General features: G+C 52.4%; 1 protein-coding gene across 6 annotated transcripts in view; it reads left to right on the forward strand.

Moving 5' to 3' along the window:
• Rbfox3 (RNA binding protein, fox-1 homolog (C. elegans) 3) overlaps positions 1-21,098 on the forward strand; it is a 403,153-nt gene that overhangs the window by 81,939 nt on the left and 300,116 nt on the right. For all 6 annotated transcript variants that reach the window (XM_005407339.2, XM_013506116.1, XM_005407340.2 and 3 more), the window contains exon 2: positions 18,775-18,906. The gene's annotated coding sequence lies outside the window, so the exon portion shown is untranslated. The remainder of the gene's footprint in view (positions 1-18,774; positions 18,907-21,098) is intronic.

Consider the following 21,098-nt stretch of genomic DNA (forward strand, 5'->3'; position numbering starts at 1 on the left):
GCTTTCATGGCAGCGCTGTCACCGTGCGGGACTCCCAGGCCAGGAAGTGCCTGCTTCCCCAGGCAGGGCTTTCCTGGCCTGCTAAGCAATTTGCCTCTGCTTTCCCATCTGCTGTGGAGAGAGGAGACTCCCTCAGTGAGTGGACCTTGAGAAGCCTCTAGAACCTTCCTGAAGGACCTTAATACTACAGAAGGTGTCCTATGGGCACCTCTTATGAATGAAGCTTCTCCTGAGGGCAGTGGCCTGACACTTATCCCCATGGGACACTCTCATCTGGACTAGTGTGGAGTGAGTGGCTGAGTTGGGTAGTGACCAGAGGTGTCACACGCCACCTAAGAAGCTGTCATTCAGAACACACTGTGATTTCAGGGCCAAGGGTTTGGGGATACTCCCCACCCTGAGGAGGGCAGGCGTGCATTTGTCCTGAGTGGATTTTCACCACTGGGGTAGATTGGATGACCGAGAGATGATCATGGGATTGTCCAGCTTCCCTCCCTTACACCATGGCTGAGAATATTGGGCCCTGGTGTACCAGGCCAGAGCCCCATTGTGGTGGGCCCTCAGGACTGACCAAAGTCCAGGCTTTACCAGCATGGAGGGACAGATCTCTATGCCTCACTGGGGCCTTTCTGGCTAGGAGGGACCAGGGTCTGATCTGGGGGCAGCACCACTGCAAGTTTCAAACCCCTGTGAGTGGCAGGGGGTAAGGGTCTTTCAGGGCTTAGGCAAGGGCAGGTATGGTGGGAAGAGCATGTTCCAGGAGGTCAGTTTCCCCAAAGGGCTCCAGCCACTTCCTGGAGTGGATCCTTTGACTTCTCCAGTCTAGGAACAGAGTACCACTCACAGGCTGAAACCATGAAAGCCTCTGTGGTGACAGTGTTGGAGACTCATCTCTAGACCATTTGGTCTTCTGGATCCCAGAGCACTGGAAAGGATCCCAGGTTCTGGCTGGCAGCATCAGAGTCCACATTCCATGAGGGAGCAGCTGCTTTACCCTGTACCCCATCTTGGTCCACTTCCCCTCTATTTACCTGGTGCTTTGTCCTGCTTCCCATCCAGGACTGCAGTTCCTGACCCCCAATCCCAGCTTGCACCCTATAACAAATAGGACTAGGTTGGAGCAGAGGGGCGGGGCCACCTCAGCTAGTTCTTCCTGGTCCCATCTGCTCTTCTTCCCCCTTCTGGAGTCTGAGTTTTTGGGTACCAAGGTGATGCACTCTGCAGCTCTCCTTCCGGGGGAGGGAAGTGGTCACAATCCAAGGATGCCTGGAGCCCCCAGGAACTGGAAGGGGCAGGATGAACCCACCCCTTGGTCCTTTGGAAGGAACAAGGCTCTTTATCCTGGTCTAATGAAACTGACTTTGGCCAGTAGCCTCCCTCTGGGAGAGTATATTTGTTTTGTTCTGAGCCTACCAGCGTGACCATCCATTGCAGTCTCACTTGACTCTTTGCGGCTAGAAAAGCAGTCTTTGTCCTAGGAAAATGTGCCTATGGAGAGTGGCAACCTGCACTGGATGTGGGAACCCTTCCCTGCACCCTGACAGGGAGCAACTATGATTTTTAAGTATATGGCCAGTGACTCTGCAGCAGTTGGCTCCCCTCTACAGAGATTTCAGTGGGGGCCATGTCAGTTCTGTAAAAGCCCCAGCCACTGAGCAGTCACATGTGTGGTATCTCCTGACCTGGGTGGCTTCAGGGGAGGTTGAAGAATCATAGGAGCTCAAGGTGAGGGACATGGGCACTCTACTCTGCCAGTCCTGTCCCTCTTCCCTAACCGGAGTCACAAGTGTGGGTGTGCATGAGTGCAAGGGCTGTGCTGGAATCAGCACCTAGAAGCAGGGCTTTGTGTCTTCTTCCTGGGCCAGGAGTCCCTTGTCGAGGCCCAAGCTCCTCTGCACCTGTACAGTGTGCACTGTCCCTCAGAGAGCCTGCATCCTTTTGGTCAGAGCAGGTCAGCTTGCTATGCAGGGCTAGAGTGAGGGAGCCAGTCAGCTCCTAGGAGCCTGATCCCCTGTTCATCCTCAGCCCATTTTCCCAATGGTCGCCTTTGTCTTGAGGCTTCCGCACTTGGAAGATCTCTCACCCAAACCATCCAGTATGGTGGCCACAGGCCACCAATGGCTGCTGGAAAAGTGATGAATTTGGGTTGAGATGTGCAGGACATGAGAGGTACACAATGGACCTCAGAGACTGAGCCCAAGGCACAGGGTATAAACTCTCTCATCAATGCTCGTTAGGTTGATTACCTGTCTAAACAGTATTTTGATTATGTTGTGTTAAAATATCATAAAAATCACTTTTGACTGGTATTTTTTAGTGTGGCTACTAGAAAACGTACCATTAGACACTGGTCTCACCGGTTTCTACAGGAAAGTGCAGTGCTGAGGTGGGCTGGCACTTTCACAGGGGCCTGGTGGCTTGTTCTTGTATCTGAAGGTGCTTGCTGTGGACTGAATCATGCCCTTCTCTAAACGCATATGATAAAGCTCTCACCGCTAGTGACTGTGTGTGCGGCTGGGCTTTGGGAGGTGATTAGGGTTGGGTGAGGTCATGACAGTAGGTGGCATGGTGTCCTTGTGAGAGATATCAGAGAGCTTGTTCCTTGTCTTTCCCACATATGAGCACATAGCACAGAGATGCCTGTCTGTATGCCAGGAGAGAGCCTGCACCAGAGGTGGCCATACTGGTTCCTTGATTTTGGAACCTCAGCTTCCAGCACTGTGAGGAATAAGTGTTATCTAAGCTCCTAGCCTGTGGCACTGGTCTGGTGGTCTGAGCTGACTGACACGAAGGTTTAGAGGAGTTGCCATGAAAAGCTGGGAGAGGTTGGCAAGGTGGCAGTGAGAGTGGGCCCCTTCTGAAGGCCTGCCTGGCCCGTGTGGGCTGTTGTGGGGCAGACTGGCTTCCCACTCTGATTCTGCACTCAGTAACAGAAGTCCTGGCATCTCAGCAGCCTGGGGGAGTGTGGTGAAGGCTGGAGGAGGTGGCAGCAAGGCGCAGCATCTCATTTTTCTTCAGTTACTAAGCTTGGTTTGATCTGCTCCCCCACCCAAGGGGGGGTTCAGGGCAAGGTGGCGGGGGAGAGGGACCAAAATGTTCCCAAACTTTCTTCAGGGGATCACCTTGCATTTTCATAATAGTTAAATATAAAGTTTTTACCGTGATAAAATACACACAACATAAAATGTACCATCTTGACCATTTTTCAGTTCACAGTCCTGTGGCACTAAACATAGACACAGTGCTGTGCGGCTGTCACTGCCGTCCATCTCTGGGACCTCTCCATCTTCCCGAGCTGAGACTGTCACCATTAAACACTCACCCCGCTGCGCTCCTCCAGCCCCCAGCCACCTTCTGTCTCTAGGAATTGGACGTTCTGGGCTTCTCATAGAAGTGGAATCGTACAGTATGTGGCCTTATTTCATTTAGCATGATGCCCCTGAGGTTCACCCATGTCACAGTGCATGTGTCACAACATAGTCTAACATTTCAAGGCTTTTTCATGTAGCTAATGTCACACCGCTCCTCAAAACAGGAAACAGTTCATATTAGTCCCTGTCTGCTGATGAGAACATTGGGGCTCACCACTGAGGCTCACTGGGATCCGGCCTGAGATGGGAGCAGTGACCAGGTTCTTGGATTTGTCTTCAGGCTCTACCAGTTTAACCCCAGCCAGTTGCTAGGGGTGTGTCTCCAACCAGTTGGCCCCACCTGCTGTCTTAATGAGTGTCATCTAATTTAAAAATACATTCAGCTCTGGAAAATGCCCCCTTCACTGTGTATCTCGCACTGTCCCTTTTCCCTTTCTCTTGAGATGAGGTGGGCACCTTCTAGGAAGAAGTTCAAGTGACAGAACAGGTATAAGTAGGAGGGCTGTGCGGCATAAGGTGATGGGTCCCCTTTGAAGACTCGTGACAGTGAAGCTTTGAAGGGCAGGTCCCAGGGGGCCATGTGTGCAGAATATACACCAGTGATGCCTGAGGATAAGGGTGTGTTGTGCAGACCAAGGCGCTGGCTGTGTGTCTCCCCAGGTCAAGACCAGATGTCCTTAGTAGGAGGGTCAGGCCGGGGCGCATCCTCAGCCCCTCAGCTTTCCAGATCCCAGTGTGTAACTGGGGATGATGGGCCACAAGTGGAAGCGGGTGTGGCCAGGCACGCAGGAACAAGACTGGCCTTTTCCCCCATACCTGTGAGGTGCTGGGTATGGGATATCCCTGCTCTCTAGTAGCTGTGAGGGTTCTGCAGGGAGGAAGAAGGGCCCACAGGCTTCAGATGCCCAAGCTTTGTGGCCAGAGAGTCTTGTGGTACCAGCAAGACACAGAGCCTGGGCCCTTCTGTTGGACAGATGGGGGTGTGGCAGGGCGGCTGCGCCCACCCCCTTAGCTGGTTCATCTGTCCACAGAGCGACTCATACTCTGCCAGGGCACATTGCTTAACCAACCTCATTACTCACGTGCATTTAGCAGCTAGGAGAAAGATAATACCTTTCAGGTTTGACCCAATTTTAGTTTTTGTTGTCATAACTGTGGAAAATCGACCTTTGAGCCCCTCAGCAGCGGGGCTGAATAGGAAGTGATTTATGGCAAGAGTGCTGTGTGGAATCCCTAATGTGCCCGCAGGACCACGCTGCGGCACCTCTGTGCAGCCCTAATCTCCTCTTAGCAGCAATTTACACGGCAGATCCCCCTGCTTTCCCCGCCGCCCGAGAGCCTGCTCCCTGGAGATTTTGAAAATTGGGTTACCTTGAATTAAAAGTAAATAAGTCGAAAGACAGGCAAACAACAAACACATGTCTAGCATTGGAATCTGCATTTCCAGGCCTTGCCAATCTTTCCTCCCCATCACTCCTCCTCCTCCCAGGCAGTGATGTCACTTCCTGTTTCTAGGGAGCAGGCAGGGGCTGCAGGCAGGGAAGTTGAGGCTTCACACCGTCTGCTTACAGATGTCTTTCCTTTTCTGTCCTTTCTAGGGGGAGGCAGGACTAGAAGTTATATAATCAATGTGTTTGATAGGGGAAAGAAAGGAGGGGTAGGGCAGTTGAGGGAGATAAGTATATCAGCTGACTATTGCTAAACAACATGCTACCTCCAAGACCAGCTACTTGAAGTGGGAACCTTTTTTTTTTTTTAAATTGTTCCCAAGTCTTTAGATCTACTGGGAGTCAACTGACCTTGGCTGGTCTCCTTCACGTATCTGGGGTTAAGTCTGTGGCTCTCTTCCAGGGTGGGCATGGCTAGCCTGCGGTATAACAGGCACCCTTCAGCTTCCTCCTAAGATCAAGGCCCAACTCTTGCAATGATGGAGAATAGTGAGAGACATACAGGGCTGCTTCTACTTGGCTCACCATTTCGTCCTTCTTTTACTGGCCAAACAAATCATGTGGCCAAGCCTAGATTTATGCAGGGCATATGAGATCCCTCTCTTTAGAGGGGAGTGCTTCAATGTGCCCTGGCAAAGGGCATAAGGCTGGGGAGGAAGGGAGTCCCAGAAATGTGGTCTGATTCTGATGATGGAGATGATGGTCACCTTGCACCCTTGTACTTTCCATAGACTGGTCACTAAACTAAGCACTCTGTGTGCACAATCTTGTTTCTTGAAGTAACCCAAAGAGAGAATTATCCTACTTTATAGGTGAGTAACCTGAAGTTGAGAAAGGTTAAATAATTTGCCCTGATAGTGAGAGTGGAGTCAGAATTTTGATTTTTAAGAGACCTCATCTTTAAGTCTCTGTAGCACTGCCCTCCAGTTCCTGCTCTTAGTCTCAGCTGTTTGCTCCTCTCACTGAGGTTACTTCATGGATGAGCAGATGGACAAATGGGTAAGTGGATGAATATATATGGGTAGAAGGCTGGGTATACATGTGGATGAATAAGAGGATGGTGAATGGATGAATGGGTGGTAGATAGATGGGTGGGTGGATGGATGTATAGATAGATGGAATGTTGGGTACTTAAATGGATAAATGAACATAATGGACAAAAAGAGGGCAGAGGTATAGATGGTGAATGAATGAATGAGTAGATGGATGAGTTGGTGAGTGGATGGGTGGATGGGTGGGTGGATGGTGAGAGTGAATGCATAGATGTATATATAGATGACTGAATGGTGGATGGATGTATGGGTGGGTAGAAAGGTATCTGCATAGATGAATAGATGGGTGAGTCTATTAGTGGGTGGATGGATGGATGGATGGATGGATGGATGGATGGATGGATGAGGTCAGCAGCTCTAGTAATCTCAGCCTCATCTTGAAGTGTGTTCTCTGCTTTGCTGTGCCATGCTGCTCCCGGGAGGTCTTCCTCTCCTCATGGACTTTTCTACAAGTCAAGATTTATTTGCTGGATTGTAAGAATGCTGTGCAAAGGGACTCAGAAGGCAAAGGAATTCTTAGGAAAGCAAAAGCCAGGGTGGGCCTGGATCCTTTGGGAGAGCATCCTGGAGGACAAAGTAGGCTCTGAGTTAATTAGGACTTGAATAGCTAGGCCTCTTCCTGCTGGGCCTTGGTCTGGATTCCACACTCAAAGAAGAGGGCAGAAGGGGACAGAGAGCCTCTCTGAGAGGATGAGTCCCCCTCCCTTTCCTCTCCTCTACCTTCTGCTCCTCAGCATCCACAGCTGTTCTAACCATAACCCTCTGCACATCTGCCTAACATCTGTTGCTTCCAGAGCAGCCAGTCCAATGTAGGTCCTTGTTGCTTCCAGATGGCAAGCTTTGGATTCCTGCAGTCATCGCCGTTAACCTGGGAGGTCTTGGGCATACTATGGGAATCTGTTGGTGGCTATTGGGGTAGCTATTGGGCTCCTGAAGAAAAGGGGAGCTGCTATACCCCACTGGGCTGCTGTAAAGACTTCACATCACAGAGACCCCATCAATACCCCTTACCCAGGTGCTTGCTGTACGTGTTCCCCAGTCCTTGTTCCACATGCAAGGTGGCTGGCAGGGGCCTGCCATGAGGGTCTTGATCTGCTCTGTACTTCTTCCCTCTCTTCTCACTATGAGAGCTTGCGGGCAAAGCTCTAGGCTCTGAGTGGTTCACTGTCGTGCTGCCCTCCCACCAGTGCTGGCAGAAACTGGTGGGGGTGCATCTCAGCCCCAAGTGTGGGACACTGCAGCATCGTTATGCTGATTGTCACTTTCCCCAGACATATTGATTGGTTCTGGGTTCACCTTTGCCCACTGAAAGACTCCACAGCCCTTTAGCAGCCTCAGGGGCCTGAGAGAGACACTTTGACTCTAACTCTATTTCCAGCCCAAGAAGGCGAGTTTTTCTTTAATTAAAAAACGGAGAGTAATTTACACACTATCAAATGTACAAGGCTTATAATCCGATGAGTTCTGACAAACGTCCTCAACTCATCTAAATTGAGTTATAGAACCTTCCCATCTCCCCAGAACATCCTTTCAGTTGGGGTGGAGTTGGGGGGCTTGGGAGGACTAGGGGATGGTGAGGTAGCAGGGGCAGGTGGCTCAGGACACCTCATGCTGGATTAGCTGGTGCTGCCACAGGCAGAAGGGCTGGCTGGGTGAGGGAGCAAGGGGAAGGGCCCTTCCTGGAGCCCAGTCCTGGGGCAGGAAATGGTAGTGAAAGCTCTTGGGCCTTCTGCCTCCCCCACACCTGTGTATCCAAGTCACCTAGGAAGATTTCCATGCAGCGGACAATGTCCTCAGATGCTCCCACACCCAAGGAAGACAGTCAGGTGGTCCAGCATGCACCTGAAAATCATGTGAACACCTGAGATGATGTGTGGGTGGCTAGAGGTGGGTATCACTATGGCCACGTGTAAAGAACAGGGTTATATAACACCCTCCCCTGGGAGTGGGTTTAATTACGTGGGCTGCTCGGAAATCCTTCTGTGCACTGTCTGCCTCAGATCCCTCTGGCTGCAGTCTGTCCCCGTTGCCTCCTGTTCTTGGGGAAGCTGGAGGGCGGGAAAGAACCTGGCACTCATACAGGAACCTGGGCAGCTTTCTCCCCGTGGCTGGAGTTCTCCCAAAACAGGGCTATCTGGGGATTTCTCTGGAATGTATGTACAAAGCAAGTGTCGTTACCGTTGTTAGTGCTAATGTTATAAAAGTATGTGACTGTCTTGAGTCATTTCCCTAATGCCCAGTCTGGATGAGTGATGTTCCAGAGGGGGTGGTGATAATCTAGGATAGGAGCATTCAAGAATGCTCTGTGGGATGCAAGGCTGCAGGCACAGATGGGGTCTCAGGACCAGCTAGGTGACCTTGGGCCCAAAGGAGGGGAACTTGGGGGAGCAGGCCATTCTTGGTCCTGTAAACAGAAGCTGAATATGAATGAGTCTTCACCCAGACCCATTGGCTTTTGTGACCCCAAAGCAAAAAGGACCCACTTTGAACTCCCCAAAGGCCCCTCGTGCCACCACCCCCTACACCCACCTTTTTGTTTCCCTTCCCCACTACCTGCTAGGGTCTCCAGGTATCTCTACTGTCTGTGCCCCCATCTACCCTGGCCCCATCACACCCCTGTACCCTGTCCTGCCCTACATCTTTAGCCTGTGCTCCCTGTACCCCCGTACCCTCCTCTTCCACTTCCCCCAGAGCCCCCTGAATTGTGTACTCCCTTCCCACCTCCTTGTGCCTCTTCTTCTCCTACTCCTAACCCTGACTAGGGTCAGGTACCCTGCCTTGTCTTCCTGAAGCCCCTGACTTCTCCAACAGCCTCCCAGGATGAGCCCCAGCTTCTCTGCCCCTCTCTGCCCTACCCAAGAGGTGGTTGCTGGACAGACCTGGGCAAGCAAGTTCCCAGCCTTGCCTGGGGCCCCTTGTCTCCTGGATCTGATGAAATCAACAGTCTTTAGCTCTGACTGGCCCCAGCATGGATTCTTGCTTGTCTGCTGGGTGGGGCTTCATGGACCATGCCTGGAGGGGACCTAGGCTGGTCTCTGCTCCTGCCTCTGGTTGAAGATGCCCCTGCCTCCCACAGGCAGGATGTGGCTGACTTCTCAGTTGGCCCCACAGGTTCTTTAGTCTTGTCTCTGCCACCAGTGTCCTCAGCCAACCAGGACTCAGGCCTGCTCATCATGGTACAGGGTGGCTCACTCACCCCATCTCATGGCACCTTTGCTGATCCCTGCTCCCACGTCCTAGCCCTCTCCTCCCCTTCTGCACCCCCAGCACCCTGTGTGCCCAGTCTGTAGCAGGCACCACGGAGTATTGTAATTGCCTGTTTCAGTCATGGGACACGGACCCATCTTTAGCCCAGCCAGGTGCTTTGCAGGTGATGAACAAAGGTGGGCTCTCACACCTATGTGGCGGGGGGGGGGCGCTCCCAGGTAAGCAGCTATGTGCTGTGCCCAGGTCTCATAGGAGGGAAAGCAGGGTAGAGGGCCCCACCAGGCTCCAGGCCTCCCCCATAGACTGGATGTTGTGCTGCCCTTGTCTGGCTTCCCACTGCTCTATCAGACTCCTAGGGCCTGCATGTGATGTGCCCTGGTTGCACTGCCTAGCATGGCCTAGCATGGGTGGGCCATGTATACTGGATACCAGAAGGTGGTAAGGCGTTGCGGAGGTGTCCTGTCCTGTGGACCCTGGCCTGCTTTTAGTGTTAGGGGAACTTGTCGGACCCTCCTTCTCCACCTCCTCTGCTATCTCAGGTATATTTCCCTCCATAGCCAAGGAGCCCCACCCCCAGGGATATGTGTGTGGTGGGGTGGGAAAGAAATGGTTTGTTCACCTGCTGACCTGGTGAACAACAAATACTGACAACCTAGGATATATCAAGCTCAAGGTTTACAGTGGTGAATGGAACAGAGATTCCCCAGCCTTTCCAGATCATGGTAGAATAAGGAAGCACAATGAAATATAATAATTTGCAACAAGTGCCAGGAAGCTATGAGAGAGAGTAACCAGGGGCCTGGGGTGGGGGTTGGCTTTAGCATGGGTAGTCAGGGGAAGGCACTGTCTTTAAAGATGTGATTTCCACTTGAGGTCTGAGAGATGAGAGGAGCCAGACAAAGAGGTGGCATGTGAGAAGGTCTCTCTTGGATGCAGTTGGGCGACCTGGTCCCCCAGAAGCCCAGGTCCCAAGGAGCCCTTGCAGCATCCATGCCCTCCACTGGAGACTTTCTTATCCTTTGGGTTTTACGTGTTTCTTACTCTTTCCTTCCTTCCTTTGAGGCCTCATCTTGTTCTTCTTGGCAAAGCTCTCTCACCCACCCCCGTGTGGCCCTTATCCCCTCTGATGACTTTGGTGTGTGAAGTTGAACTGAGGATGTATCTACACATGTGGACTGCTAGCTTCCATTCCTGTCACCTTTTCCATTGGACACTCGGATGTCCTGATGACATGGTAGCTGGCTCCACTCCACTGAACAGCCCTGCTACCTCGTATGCTGTTCCTCACAGTCATGAGGTGGACAAGATTGTCTCCCAAGCCTTAGAACATACATGGCACACAACTCCCTACCAGCCACCTCTCTGTCTCTCCACCATGGACTCATCCAGTTCAACATGTCCAGCCTGAACTCAGCCCACAGCTGTGAAACATTGCATTATGCCATTTTCAACAGAAGAAAAGGCATCAAGGATAGCATCATGGCTGCATGTAATAATCAACTACATTGTCAGCCCAGCTGAAACCCCCTGTCAACTTTCCTGACATCATGAGCCTCCCAGCCCCTCCCCAATCTTATTACAAGCCAGCATCCTACCTAGTACCTGGGCAAACCAGAAACCTCAGAGGTGGCTTCTATTTTCCTCCTCATGGGACTGATCACCTACTGGTGATAGCATTCATCAGACTCCTCCTGCCCTTCTGTAAGTCTGCAGTTCTCACCCGATCACCTGCGGCTGCTGATTGAGATGCTGGCCTTGTTTTCACCCTGCTGTCCACCAGGTCTGCAGTGGCACCAAAACATGTTTCCTAAGACAAATATCTGCATAGTTTCCTGCTTAAAATTCTTCAAATGGATTTTTAAAAGTCCTTGGCATGGCATTCAAGGTGCTTCATGATCTGGTTCCTGACTTACGTGGCCAGTCACATCTTTCAGTACCTCTAATTCTAAACTGCCTGCTCCATTATTTGCATTCCCTGGAAGACATCTCCCTGACTTCCTTCTCCGTGGCCCAGAATCTTCTGTCTTGTCTTCCTCTCCTGGCCTCTCCTCCTCTGCTTGTTTCATTCCAAGATCCATTACCCAGGAACCTGTAACACCCTCCCAGAGTGTGGGGCCTCTGCTCACCAGCACCTCATTCAGTCACTCAGATGCATTGCTTTATCATCTGTCGTATACCAGGCGGTGTGCCCGGCACCCTGGGTGTGGTGCAGAGCAAAACAAGGTTCCCCCTTGAGGAACTGCCGTCCTGTGGGAGCTTTGCTTGTCCCACTTGTGTGGGATGGTTGGTTGCCTGCCATCTCTCCATTGTAAGTCTTTGGGGACAGGTCTCTGCAGCATCGTGTGTGTCCCCCGCATCCATCCTCAGCACAGCAATGTTGCTTCCTGGAAGGGCCAGAAAGAGGAGCTAGATGTGTAGTGTCCCTTCTGCCACGCCTCATCTTGGTCCTTGAGTGCAGAGGTGGGAGTCTCGCCTGGTGTGGGAAGGGGAGGTGTAGATGTGTGGAACAGCTCTGTGTCACCAAGAGCTGCTTGACACCTAGGGGCCTGGCAAGCCACAGCTGGACTATGGCTCTTGTATGTGGGGACATTTCTGGTTTGGGTCCAGAGCTCCCCTCCCAGCTACCTATCCCAGCCTCACAACCAGGAGTTCTGGGCCCCCAGCCTGAGCTCGGGACAGATAGCACCAGCCTCTTCTCCAGAGACTGTCTCCACGACCTTGGGGAAAATCACTTCTCAAATTACACCTTCCACTTTGGGAGCTTTAAACACAGCGCAGAGGACACATAAATTACACGAGGCCCTTCCCATTCCTATTGGATGCATTGAATAATGTAACATTTCAACAATACCAAAAGGTACACTGTATTATTAAAATAGGCTGGTATTAAAACAGAAGAAGAAGTGCAGCTACAGTAACACTGTCACAGACTCCCACCAGATGCTGGAATAATAAAACCCAAATTATTTTTTTTGCTGGAGACAGGATTCATAAGGCATGAGGGGAGATGAGGGGGTGAGGCTGGCTTTGCAAGAGTGGTTTAAAAACAGGAGGAGGAGGTTCATTTACTGGGAATATGGTATATTCCTCATCATCTTTACTACGAAAATGCACTGCTACATGTTATTTTCCTCTTGGTTAAAAGCGTAGCAAGCTTTGCTTCCTTGGTTTGAGTCTCATTTTAAACTCTGTTGTTGGTACTGAGCTTATGTTTTGGGGGAAGTAGAGACGGAGGAATAATCAGGATGACGAGGAAGCCAGCAGCCCTGAGAGCTGCCACAGAGGATGGATGAGAGGAGATGGGGGAGAAGGAACAGGGGCACGGAGGGAGCAGCTAGTGTAGGAGGAAAAGAAGGCAAGGAAGCAGAGCTGCGTTGCACTGCAGAGTGGGAGTCTATGAGGATTCTGTATCCTAAGGAATTGGTATCTAAGAGCTTGATTTCTGATTTCAGGGACCTTTGGAGACACCACCAGGATGGATACTATGAGTAGCTCCTTCCCTGGGATATTTTAATGGTTTTAGGAAAATGAATTTTAAATCCTTGCCGCAGCTCTGATTTTTATTTTTTTTCTTTTACCTTTCTGCTAGGCAGAAACGGGAGGCTAAAACTTCCCTCTCTGCAATGAAATGAACAGGCAAAGACGTGGGTGTGGAGTAGGGCCCCCTTTAAGACACGCAGTCGGTTCCCGGGGATTCTGTCTACCAGGTCTCTGATCCCTTTGGGAAGCCAGACAAGAATCCAGGCGTGTTTCTGGTGATATTCATATCTTCGTTTTGAAAACAAACAAATGAGCAAAATACAATGAAATCATAAAACTGGATTTCTGAAGATTTCAGGGTGCTTTGGCGACACCACCACCATGAGCACAGAAAGCCCTGTTCTCTGGAGTCCCTGTGCCTCATCTGCCCCCAGGTGGCTCCTGCATGGGGTGTATCTGACCTTCACAGAGAGGCCCAGTTTCCCAGCAGTCCTGCAAAGGCATTGACTCCTGGGGTGTCAGGAGAAAATGCTGCTTTGATTTAGTGCAAAGCTCTTTCCATATATTTTCTCTGTGATTCTTGCTGGGAGGCCAGTGAGGTGACTCGCAGGACCAGTAGATGGGGACTGAGTTGCTCCTGTACTTGTCAAATGCCCGGCTGCTGGGGCTGCATCTGTCACAGAGTAGGAATCTCATATGAGTTGGTGGGGAAGGACCAGGGATGTCCAGCCTGTCCAGGTCACAGAGCCTGGAAGGGGTGGGCTAAGAAGAGAGCCAAGACCTGCAAGCCCTGCTTCAAGATCTTCTCACCTCCCCAAAAGGTCACCCAAGTTCTCAGACAGGGGGACAGAAGGTGGCCTGTTCCAAGGCACTTGAGCCAATGGATTATTTGTGAACCTTGAATTCAAGACCTGCACTTGTACAACCACATCTACTCCATGTATCCCCCGAACTGGTGAGGTCAAGGGTTAGGGCAGTAAAATGAGAGGCTTCTCCATTCATAGGCCCTTTTGGCTCTTTGGTGGCTTCTCATCTTGCATCCCATAAATAAAGCCACTTCCTCAGATGATCCTTCGTTTATAAGGGTTAGTGATGTCCCCAACCTGCCCACAGGTCCTGGAGTCGTAGTGTACCTTCCTCTTTGGGACCTGGGGAGAAGCCTGGACTTCAGATTTGTTGTTGGGCCCCTCTTTGCAGGAGCAGCAGAGGATGCAAGGGGTCATGGGACCTGGGGTTCTCCGGTGAGCTTAGTTTGCTTTGCTGTGTAGAATGTGAAGGTCATTCTACAGCACCCCACCTCTGGGAGTCAGCGTCATGGGGCAGTGAAGTGACTGACAGCTTCGTCTGATCCCTACCTGTTTTCAGGTTACCTAGGAATTTTCTGGTTTTTTTTTTTTTTTTGGTACCGGGAATCAAATTCAGGACCTTGTGCTTGCCAGGCAGGAGCTTGTGCCACTGAGCTACATCCCTGGCAGACCTAGGAATTTTCACCAGAAGTGTTGCTTCATGCACATGGCTCACCCTGCCTGGTTTCTCTCTCTTTCTCCCATGCTTCATTTCACAGAACTGAGTACAAACACCAGGAGGGGTCTGCCCTCCCTGTGCACTTAAGGTTTGTCCTTTTTCGATGATGTGTGGGTGATGATGATGATGACTTAGCTGGGTTCTCCCAGCTTCTTCTTGGCCCCCTCTTTTTCTAGCTGATGCTCACCCATCACTCTGGACCCCCTGGCAGACAAACATCCATGCTCTGATCAAGGGCAGTGCATCTGTCTAAGACCATCTAGGTCAGTCCAGGCAGGCTCTCCATTTTTGCTTTCTCCTGTTCTGCCCCAGGGCCCTGTCTTCCCCATCTCTTCTTGGCCAGGGCCTGTCTGCCTGTGGCGTCTGCTCCAATGGCTGTGATAACTTCTACTCCATCTCTGCCCTTTCCCCCTGGACAAATGTACCTTGTCCCCTACAGTTCCTCTGTCTATCTGTCCCTCTTTCCTTCCCCTACCTCCCTCCTCCCTTGTTTGTGGCTTGCTTTTTGTAGAAGGATGCTTTTTTTGGAGTTGAGATGTTCCTTTTTTCCATTTTATCTCCCCAGTGATAAGAATCCCAGGAGAGACCTTTTATAAGTCAGAGCACCAAAGGTAGCCCCAGGCCTCCCGTCACTTGGGACAAAGCTGGGAGCTGGCTGGCTCAGTGGCCAGGGGCTGGAGTGGCCAGCCCACATGATGGGCAAAGAGACTAATTGAGAAGCTGCGACTGGGAATGGTCTCTATAATTCTTCTCTGAGACTGAATCTTCTGCCCAGCCCTGGGGCATAACTCTATCCCTGGACGGGATCACACTTAATTAACACTTTCCAGCTTTCTGGGTCCCCGACTGCCCACGTCCAGTCTTGCTCAGACACTTAAGCATCCTGGGGGCCCCAAATTATTCTGGGAGTCCCAATTTTTAAAGCAAATGGGTTGGATCTTAAAGAAGCAGGTAAAGGGATCAAGAAGGACTCAAAAGTCATGGTCAACAGTGACCTTTTACGCTCCACCATCCCTGGGGTCCTGGAGTCAGAGGTACAGCTGGTGTGTGTGTGTGTGTGTGTGTGTGTGTGTGTGTGTGTGTGTGTGCGTGTGTGTAGGGGACAGGATGAGGGCTCAGAGCTCCTCATCTGATTTCCCCATAGTAGGGAGAGCTGAAGAGGCTGGGGACAACGTTCCTGCTTGAAGGTCAACAGTTGGACGCGCCCCGTGTGCTCCTGTGTTGGGTAGTGCGTGTGCCAAGGCCGGATGGTAGGGGCCTGGCACTGCACTCTGCTCTCCATGGGCTGCAATGAATGTGCTTCAGAGAAAGAAAGATGCAGCTCCTGCTCCCAAAAGAGACACACTGGACTCTTGTCCCTGCGAATGGCAAGTTGGGGTAGTGGGGGAGAGTGGATTGTGCTCTGGACCCTGGGGCCCTGGGTGAGCTTAGGGAGCTCCTCTTGTCTCCATCATCCAAGCCAGACATCCACCCTCAGCTGGACCTGCCGCTCTCCCCACCCTGCCCAAGGGCAGCATGACCAAAACCACGAGACAGGCTTTGCGGCCACTTTATTGCCATCTGCCTTCCACTGCCCCACCCCATTGTGCTCTCTTTGGCATCCTGGAGCAGACACGTGGAGGGGGGCAGAGACTAGTCCAGCACCCCCAAAACCTTGATGGCTGGGGGCTCAGGGGCCAGGAGGGGTGTGTGTGGGCCTCAGCCCCGTGTTCTGTGCCATGGTGATGGATGGTGGATGCTTTTGCAGAGCGAGGAAAGATGCGCTTTTACAAGCAAGAACAGAGAACAGGCTGTTCTAGTATCTCCCGTTTGGCTCGGGTTGAGGAAACAAAACCAGGCTGGCTGGGCCCTTTGGTGGGACCAGGCAGGGCAGCTAGGAGAGGCATGGAGGGTACAGGCTGCCCCTCAGCCTGGACACTTGGGTGGAGGCTGGTCTGACAGGTGACAGTGCTGTGATGGGTCCCCACCCCTAGCCATGGTGTCTTCGTCCTCTAAGCCAGCGGCTGCAGACGGGCTGTGTAGGATGTGTTAAAATGAAATAATGTCTTGGGTGAGCTGGCTTAGGAGGTGCAGAGCGGAGGATGGGTGCTGGGGTGCCTCCTTCTGGGGTTTGTGTGCAGCTCTCGGCTCTGGGTTGGGGGACGCAAAGGAATTTTTCTCTGGAATAGGTGGATGCAGTTCAGGAGTTACAATAAAGACCAAAGTAGGGGGGAGAGGGGTGAGGGCAGTAGATCCCTTTATCTGTCTACTCTCCCCTCCTTGTCTTTGGTCCTTTTCTCTGTCTTCATTGAACTTAGGTTCTAGGGACTCTGGGTGGGACTCTAGGCCAGGCAGCTTTCATGTGTCTATCTCCTCCAACATTCCACTGGGCAGCCTGGGTCCCCAGGAATGGGTTCTGTCCCCACGTCCTTGTGTGATGCCCATTGCTCTGGTGCCTTCCTGTGCTGCTCTCACTGCCCTGGGAGGTGGTTCTGTCTGCCCCAAAGGCCAGATAACAGAACAGATGAGGGTAGAAGACAGTGTGCCCACCAGCCCATCCCGGCCCAGGTATTCTCTGTGTTGGAGGTGGCGAGAGATCAGAGCAAGGCGGAGTCTCCAGGGACCATCCAGCCTGTGGGAGACTTGTGTGCAGAACAGGCGACCCAGAAGAGGGAGAGCAGGCTCTTGGGAGTCACGTCCAGGGTCTCGGGATCAAAGAGCATCCTGTGTGATCTCCCCGAAACCTCTGAGAAACACAAGAAACTTGGGATGGGTTCCCAGCTCAACTGGAACCAGGGACAAGGGGGGTGGACCCCACGCTCAGGCTCAGACCTCCCACTTGGAACCTCTTGCTCTGAGAGGCCTGTTGTAGAGTGAATGATGCCCTTGCCTTTTGTGCCAGCTGCTGAGAATCTAGCCCTGAGGTCCAAGAGCAGTCCGCCCACCTGCGCTCAACTTGGTTCCCCGCTCTGGGCCCCCGTCTCCCTCTTCCTGAGGGCCCCTGTGCCAGCGTCCCCTGTCTGTCCCCGCAGGCCTCTCCCTCACTGCCTTTAGACTGAAGAAACAGCACAGGGCACTCCACTTCCCGTGGAGGAGGGGCCTCTGGAGCCAGGGTGTTTTCACCCTTTCTGTGCCCAGAACCTGTGCCCAGCTACCTGCGCTGAGCATGGTACTGGTAGGCATTGCTGGGCCTCTCCCTGAGGTCAGCAGGCTCCCTGTGAGGTTGCTCCTACAATTAGGATGGGGGTTGTGCACCCTTAAGTAATTGCATTTTAGGAAAAGAAACAGAGTTTTAATAGTAGTAGTGTTTTTCCTTTAAAGCCTTGTCATGAGATCTCTGTGATGGGTGGGTGGAAGGCTTTCTGTCAGTGGGGTGAGGTGAGGAGCTCAGCTACTCCCTGGTACTCCCAGCCTGATCACATAACCACCCAGAGCCAGGCTCTGGGCTGATGGAGTGGATCTGCCAAATCGTGCGTGCCTTCTACCAGCCTGACAGCAGGCACACTATCTGGGGTAGGATAAATGGAGCAAACAGAAGTTTTCCAGAGCAAAGGTGCCCACCACCCTCCCCCGCCCCCTCAGAAACCACAGAATCCACCAGCCTCCTTCTGCTTCTTGGAGCTTAATTCTGGAAGGTGGGACACTGCTCTAAACAAAACCAGGAGCATTAGCGGGAGAGAATGAGAGTGAGAGTTCTTTCCTTCACTCCTTCTTTCAACGAGAACCCATAGCCAAGGATTCAGTGTGAGTCCCACAGCTGCAAAGGCCTGCTGTCCTCAGGGCACCTGCGTCTCAGCAGAGGCACAAAAGCTGACCAGTGACATCAGGTGATGGGTGCTGGGGGAGCAGCCGCAGGGAAGGGAGCAGGGAATGCCAAGAAGCTGTGATTTTTACAGGGTGTTTGGCCTGGAATGGCCTCCATGGGAAGTGCCATATTCAGAGTCCCTGGGGGGAGAGGAGCAGGGCAACCAGCCACACAGTAGGCAGGGAGGGGCATGGCACGGAATGTGGTGGGATGAAAGCGTGTGTGGAGGGGAGCCAGGAGGCCGGGGTTGCAGAGGTGCGAGGAACCGAGCTGTGTGAATGCCTAAGCCCGCTGCAAGCCCTGCATCTTAGCTTTGCATCCATCATCTTGTGTTATTTTCTTAGAGAGTGAGTCCCCCAGGTCCTGCAGACCTTAGGCTCCCCAAAGCTGGATTCACCATGGCCATGGATATTTTCTCTGAATGAAGTGGGACCGTGGGAGTGCTGTGGTCAGCGTAGTGGTGTCAGCTGATCAATCTCATACAAAGGGCAGGACAAGGTGGCTGCAGGAGGGCTGACAGTGGAGGCTTCCAGAAGTGAGAGCAGGAGGGGGCTGAGAGAAGACGGGGCAGCTTAGTGGGATACAAGCATCCTGGGGCTGGGGAACCAGAGGAAGTGGGTGACCAGAGTCAAGGCACACAACAGCAGAATGACCCGTGCACGGCTCCTTGGCAACAGAGTTCCATGGTTTCTTTTCCTCCAGATTCCTTTCACGTCCCTTGGCTTGAAAAGCAAAAGTGCTCTTTAGAGGAATGGATGCTGATCCCTGGAGGCAAACCTGGGCAATTCTGCTCTCTCTCTCTCTCTCTCCTCTTGTTTATTAATAATGTACTAGAACTTGTTTAGATTAAAATGAGGACAACCCATTCAAAGGCGTTTTTCAGAAACCTTTTTTCTCTTTTCCTTCAGATTGAAAACCTGTCCCTGAGAATTTAAGCCCTTCTCGTGGTACCTGCTCTCCCAGGGACGCTCGCTGTACCCCGGAACTTCCCTGGGGCCTCACTGCCCAGTGACGCCACTCACCTTGCCCACTGGCACCAGGTAAGACTCCCCACCGGCCTGTCATGCACACTCTGAGCTTGCACTTGAGAGCGCGAATCAACGAGGCAATTTCACTTGACAGAGGAGTGGCAGGGCAGGGTGCTCTGTGTTGGTCTCCAGCTTGCAGATCATGGTGGCTTGTAACTTCCTTTGGGAAGGTCTGGCAGGTCAGGGATGTGACTGGCGGAGCTTTGTAAGGTCCAGTTAAGGAGCCCAGCAGGAAGTGAAAAGAGGGAAAGAAGACAGGTTGTGAGTATCCTTGATGGCTGTGTTGGATTTTGTCTTAAGGGAAGGGTGTGAATGACCCAATTTGCCTTGTGTGAAGGTGACGCTGCTTTCTGTGTAGGAGCAGACAGAGTAGGGAGGTTGGAGCAGGAGCAGGGGACAGCTGGGGAGATTCTACCCGGTCTCAGGAGGGCAACTGGGTGGGGCACAGACTCAGGATGACAGCAGAGGGATTTCTGGGGCCATGTTTGGGACAAAGCTTTAAACAACCCCCATGGCATACTCACATGGCTCCTCAGCATTGCCATAAGCGTGCCAGGGTGTGTCTGTGGGCACTGTATCACTCTGCCGACCACGGGGGCTCTGGAGGACCTTGCTGGAGATATGTTTGGGGCTGACTTATGCGTCCCAGATGCCTGTGTGTGGCCTTGATGCTGTGTCTTTTAATCAGCCTGGGGAAGACAGGTGGCAATCTGAAGTAGAGACAGGCACACGGATCAGTGGCCCAGTATGCCAGGCTCCTGACCTCTGCACACACCCTACCCCCAGGGTTGTACTCCAGCTCTTGGCATGGACCCAGATGTGGGCTCCAGAGAGGTGCTGCCCAGCCCACCCTGCCATGGATGCCCATCTAGCCCAGAGGCAGTGGCCCATCCCTGGAGAAAGGCCTCCTGCCAGGGACTTCCACATGCCAGGTGGAAAAGCGGAGGCGGAGAAACCTGCGGGAATCTGGGTGGGCTGGGGTGTTGGTCCAGGAATGTCCTTGATGTGAAGGCCGCATGGTGTGGCTCCCTCACTACAGAAGTATCCTAGGGTCAAAGCAGGTTGCAGGGAGGGAGCAGATTCCTCCCAGGCTATTGCCCTGCCCTGATCATTCCTTCTGTCTCAGAAAGGGTCCCATCCATTAGATCTCATTTTAAAGCTCATCCCTTCACATAGGGGTTCAGTTTGGGTTTTACTGTATAGTAAATTCCAAGTCCTTAGTAAAAACATGGGTGGAAATTAATCTGCTACAAAATAAGATTTGTCTCCAAATGCAACGCCTGAGGCCTCAGGCAGATGGCTCTGCAGCGGTCCAGGAAGAGATGCCCCCCACCCTCAGCATCCAGGACCAAAGCCCTGGTGGTAGTCACATGCTGTCTCCTCTTTTCCTCTTCTCTTGCCCCTACCACTCTCGTGGGACAGCTGGAATCTCCCAAACCACATCACTGCACTGTTGGGGTCACTCAGCAGAGCCAGCTGGCACAGCTGGATGTCCCTTCCACACAGCTGGATGTCCCTTCCCCAAATGATTTTGCAAGGCAGGAGCACCACTGTTCTGGAGCCCAGAGGTGAGCCAAGTCTTCTGGCTGATATTAGGAGCCATCGGTGCAGGACAGCAGGTGACTGAGGCAGGGGCACAGCATGTTGAGGCTGTGGGTGAGCGATCCCAGCCATGCTGCCTGCGCTGTTCAGGTGGAAATGCGTCGATCTCTGGTGCCGCTTGGAGCTGCACCCATGAGTGTGACGAACACTCTCCCATAAATCATCTCCAATGAGCACACTTCCTGTATTCATCCATCATGCCTGTCTCTTGTCTGCTTGTTTTTAAAAGCTGTTAAACCAGAATCCATCACAGGGATGCTGGCACCTTGGGCCGAACTGAGGCACAGGCTGCCCGAATCAGTGGTGGGCACGCCTTCCACGGCATCCCTGTGGCATGGTGGTCTCCCCAGCAGGAATGGGGAGAGGGAGAAGCCAGTTCTCTTGACACTCACACAGACGTTCCTGCACATGGGGACTCGTCCACGCAGGCTCTGCTGGGGAAGGCTGTGGGGCCTCGTTCTGTAGTGACATCTTTTCTTCTCCAATCTGAGAGTTTAATTTGAAGACTTTAGCTTGAGTGCACTTTGGATCGTGGGTCCGTTTAGAAACACTTGAGGCTCCCCTCTGTTGACACATGGAGTTGGAAAAATGTGCTTGGGTTG

This window comes from Chinchilla lanigera, unplaced genomic scaffold (genome assembly GCF_000276665.1).
Source record: "Chinchilla lanigera isolate Chin_1 unplaced genomic scaffold, ChiLan1.0 scaffold00105, whole genome shotgun sequence".
Lineage (NCBI taxonomy): Eukaryota > Metazoa > Chordata > Mammalia > Rodentia > Chinchillidae > Chinchilla > Chinchilla lanigera.